Genomic DNA, 5,329 nt, shown 5'->3' on the forward strand with positions numbered 1-5,329 from the left:
TTTTGACTTCTCTCTAAACTGATTTAATTTCATGCAGTCGGTGACTCTGACACTTGATCTCCGATCCAATCCTCTATCTGTGTAGTAATGGGAAACTGAAGCATGCTGAGTGTGAGTAGTGACATTTAAAGATGAGAATTTGTTGTGTCTGGTTCCTGATCACCCAGACAAAGAAAGATCCTTAGATAGCAATAATGAGAAGTCTTTAAGTCCTTTCTTTGAAAGTGGTAATAATGCACAGCAGATAAAGGAAAGCATTCTGCAAACTGCCATGAACATAATCCCTTTTGTGCTAATAATAATCTCATTATGTCTTCACAGAGCAAAATCCAATGTGTGTTGCCAGTGAACTAGAAGATCAAGTTGCTTCCCTAGCAAAAGTTGCATTTGCTATTTCTAAAGATTTAAGTGAGAAGTACTTGTTCTCTCATGTGCAGTTCTCTTATGTCTCTTGCTTTATTCCTTAATGGGACTCAAACAATTGGCTAAGAAACCTTAGTTTGTTCTTACTTTGCAGACCCCTTCTGCTGAGGCTGTAACTTTGCAAGCGAATTGTGCAGTAAGTCATTACTGGGCAAATAAAACAGGGATGTTGTTGATGGAGGACAGGAGCAAGAGGCAGGAGTGCCTCTGGGCAGGGCATGACACAGCACAACCTCCTCCACCAAGGAGCTTAACCTGAATCTCCTCCCCACTGCTGGCGATCACAAGTTTGTTTCCAGTGTATGGCTTTTATACAGCCTCTGGGGGATGAATTGGTGCTGCCCAGCTAGGTGGTTATCAGGGCTCGAGGAAATGCAGACTTTTCTTGGCATGCTTGGAGTTTTATGGTCTGTTCCTCTGGTATAAGTAGTCTGGTGCTTGTGTTTTGGCAGATTCCTACTGGGGGAAGTTTGATTCTTGGTATTTAATAGAAGGGGCCGTATGCTCTTCCCAACATCAGTTGGTCTAAACCCTGTAATAAACAAGTCATTCCTTTGAAAATATTCCAGGGAAGAAATGACAGCTAGTGTGCCTGAATCAAAAATACTGCAAGATTGAATATGAACATTTTAATCTTTTTTTTTTTTTTTTTTAAATGCAGCGAGCCAATTTATAACACACTTGGCATCTCAGAATGCTTTGATAAAAAGCCCATGTTTGATTCCTAAAACACACTGCAAAATATTACTAATCCATCATGCAGGCACCCGTTTCATAGTCCAGTTCAGAATTCTCAAGTATACACTATTTACATTTGAGGTATAGTCACAGACTTTGCATAGTTAAGTTGTAGAAACAGATTCATGGAGATTATTCCAACAGTATGAAGCTGGAGAAAATGGGAATATGTAATATTGTTCTAAGATGTTATTTTTGCCTAACATCAAAATATCTTGTTTTTCTTTTCTGTTAGAACTATAAATTAATGAAAAATAAAGCTGCTCACTGTTTAATCTGGCAAATAAACCATGATAATTTGAATGAACTAATTTTTCTGTACAATCTATTTAATTCCCATAATCAAGTTTACCACGTTTGTGTTTAATCCTAGACAATAAGACACCCTGAAATCCTAGACAGATGACACACTGGAACAGGTTGCCCATCCCTGGAGGCATTCAAGGCCAGGCTGGATGTGACTCTGGGCAGCCTGGTCTGGTGATTGGCAACCCTGAACATAACAGGGGGGCTGAAACTAGGTGATCATTGTGGTCCTTTTCAACCCAGGCCACACTATGAGTCTATGAGGCCATTTTTGATGGAAAAGCACAGTAGACTATTAAGGTATTGAGTTTCTTATTTATAGTGCCTGTAGCTAGGTGTGTGATGATTGCTAAGTCACTGCCTGAGCCAGTGATCGAGCACCTGGTGAAGGAACACAACCAGCCCTGGGAGCACAGGTGAAATTCCTGGTTTCACCCCTCCCTAAGCCTCATTTAAGGGCTGGCTGCCAAAGGGAGGGATCTCCTTCTATTGGAGAGTTTGGTGAGTCCTGATCCTTAGGATAGGTAAATGACTCCTTTCTTTAACTGGCTTGTGACCATCACTCTTTTTGGGTGATTTAGAACTGATTATTTGCTATTGCCTTTCCCTGTGCTAGATAAGCAAGTTTACCTGCAGTAACTTCAGCTTTCTGATGGGGTTGTTTACTGGCTGTGTCAAACAGTTTCTGGGGAAGCAAATACAGTCTGTTTCTTTTCTAAATAGCTAATGTTTTGTCTGGGTATTTTTGAGCTGGAGGAAGGTCCTGCAGGAGCTTCTGGTGCTGTCCTTGTCTCAAAGGTATGTGACTTGCAGCTGTGTAACAAGGCTGAGAACTGGAAGAGATCTGAAGTGCTTTGATTCCTGCTTGATTTCATTTTTCTGTTGTCCTGTCTTTCTGATGTACTCTGCTTAGAGTATAGGTCACCTATAAAGCAGACATGAAGTGGTGAAGGTCTGTGGAAACAAGAGTGGGTGCCAGGGCAGAATTACCATGATAACACAAGGGAAGTAGCAGATGCACAGCAGTTTGAGGTACGGGATCAGACTGTAGACCTGAGAGCAAGCTGGAGCTCTGTCCCTGGGGTCTGGACTTCCCCTCCTGCAAGGCTACGTGGCCGTTTCTTCATGCCCTTGGGTGGGTAGAGCTCTCTGATGGGCACCTTGCTGGTGGCTCTCATTGGGAAGTGAGCAGTTACGCTTCAGAGAGAAAACACTGACAGATCCTAAATGCTGCTGGTGGAAAGGAGCAGCACCTATATGCTCTTGAGGGGTGCCTATTCTTCATGTCTGTCTTCTCCAGCTGCTTTTTTCCCTCCTCTTATTTTCTTACTGTGATTTCTATTGTGCTGCATCTTCCAGGAGGACGTCCCCACAGTCAATTTCAAAAGGCTCTTCAGCAATTAAGCTTTCAAACCGTGAAAGCAGCTAATTCAAATTCTTTTTCTCTGTGAGCTCAAAGAGTGTGTGCATGTGTGTGAAGAGATCTTGCTGCTCTTTCAGGCTCCTAAAATCTCCCCAAAGAATAAAAGCCATTGTCGGTTATCACATGCTGCTTTTTTTTTTTTTTTTCTTAGTCAATTAACGTTGTGAGAAAGGGGTGAAAGTGTTATTTTGCAGGTTACAGCAAACAAAACAGTATACAGCAGGCCATCTACTTGCTGTGGAGATGGTTGGGCTTTTTGTGCTACTCTAAATCTGCTGGGATTGTGACAGGGTTAGCAGGACACAAAGCGTAAGATATGGAGAGGCGTGTTTTGAGACTAGTGAAAACCAGCAATACTGTAGGCTAGAACAGCCTCTCCCCTCATCTTCTCTGCCAGTCAGTTGTACTTTCTGGATTTTTAAAATAAAAGCCCTACATCTCTATTTCTTCAGCATTTCTCATCAAATAAAATAGTGCATCAGGGCACCTCTTGCCCATCTTCCCCATAGTGCTTCCAGATTTATAAGCTTTTTCCCTCTGTGCCATGATGAGAGAAGATGCCTAAGCCATTCTGGTCCAGCTTCAATTAAAGTTTTCAAACTTTATCTACTGATGTCCTCTCTTAGGCTGTACTGACTTCACGAACCACATCAGGAAGTCAATTAAGTAATATGAAATAGATATATGTTAGAGGAAAAGGGAGGAGCTTGGTCAAAGACTGATGAATTTCATCTGTAGAAGAATAGGTCTTTGTTTAGGGTGGGAAATGGCTCAATTTGGGTCTTAAAATCTTCCTGTCATGTAATTCCTCGTGAACTGCAGTTGAGTTGCTTCATGTTCTTTACTTATATCACAGGTTCCTGCCAAGTTCTGTCTTCTCTGGAGAGCTGCAGCCTGCACTGAGCTCTCCTCATTGAGGGGCACCACAGCAGTTGAATGGCCTAATTTTTCGTGGGAAATGGAGCCCAACTGTAGAGTTGTGCCCTTGATGGAAAAATGTAAACTTGAAACATAAGAACTAAAATGTCTGTGGTGTGCTGCAAATGTTTCTTTCTCTGCTGGTTTTTTTTTTTTTTTTTTGCCAGTTGACTCCCTCTTCTTTTCTTCTTCGATGTTTAAGGAGTGCTTTATCCATAGGGGAAGCACTTTATTTTTGTGTAAAACATCAACCATTGCATTCAGTCATCCCATTCCTGCCAGAAATCAGTCTCTGGATTCTAAATTGCAGCACATACTTTCCGTTTGTCCCTGGGCTTCAATGTCCTCCTGGACCACCTGTTGCATAGCCAGTTGCCAGTCCCAGGCCAGAGAATGTGAGAAATATTTTCAACTCTGTATGCACAGTGCTAGTCAGGCTTTTAGGGACAAAAGCCAAGAGAAATAAAATGTGTAGAGTCAAGAAGCCACAGGTCTGTCTTAGCATGGATGTTTCTACTAGAAATAAAATATTATAAGCTTATTGTATGATCTTAAATTCTAAAGAAATGTATTTCTATTTCAATTTCACCTCTGCATGTAATGGAAATGATTTTGGAACTCATTGATGATACTGTCAAAGTAATATAAGGGCATCTTAGTGAAAAAAGGTCTATGCATTTTTGTCAGGTTATTCTGCAGAGTGACTAAAATCATGCAAAACAAACAACAAAGCCTCAAATTACAATCTCCTTCTAGCATCTGACTTCTCTGTGTGTTCCTCCTTATTTCAGTACTTTTGCACTTTGACTCTTTATTCCTCAATTTTCTTCTCTTGTGGCCTCTGATGTTAATTGCCTGGGTGGACGCACAGCTGCCTTTTGGTAATGCCTGCTCCTTTCCCTCCCCCTTTTCAGCACTGTTAAGATGTCACTGGGAAGGTATTTTCTGGAGAAGTCACATTTGCAATGCAAAAAAAGCCGTGAAAAATTTCTGGAAACACCACCTGGCTGCTGTGTATAAGAATTTAAAATATTTCTCAGTGAAATGCAAAAAGAATTCCTTTATCCTTCCTCTAACATTAAAAAAAAAAAAAAAAAAAGGCACAAAGGTATAAGTCATAGAGTCATAGCATTTTGACCCACCCAGTACATTAGGGATGTAGAAGTATGTCCACAACTTGATAACAAACTAACTTTCCATCCGTGCTTTACTTTCTGATGCAAGGCAGCTAGCATATGTGTGTGTATACATAGGTTTCTTTGATGTGTTTTCTTTTTGACAGGAAGATGTTGAATAGGAAGGTTTTGAAAAATTCTGGGTGTTTGAGAACTCCAGCAGATTAGACTCTTTTGATGCAGCTGTTGTACACCAGGATTGTTTGTGACTGTGTGAGAGATTTCTGGGTGCTGGTCTCCCACTTGGCACTGATGGGGCTATACCCTATGCTGTATAATTATGTGTCAAAGTGTAACTTCTGGAAACATCAGGTCTGTGATGTGCAAGTAGGATTAGATATGTGTA

This window comes from Meleagris gallopavo, chromosome 1 (assembly GCF_905368555.1).
Source record: "Meleagris gallopavo chromosome 1, MGAL_WU_HG_1.1, whole genome shotgun sequence".
Taxonomy (NCBI): domain Eukaryota; kingdom Metazoa; phylum Chordata; class Aves; order Galliformes; family Phasianidae; genus Meleagris; species Meleagris gallopavo.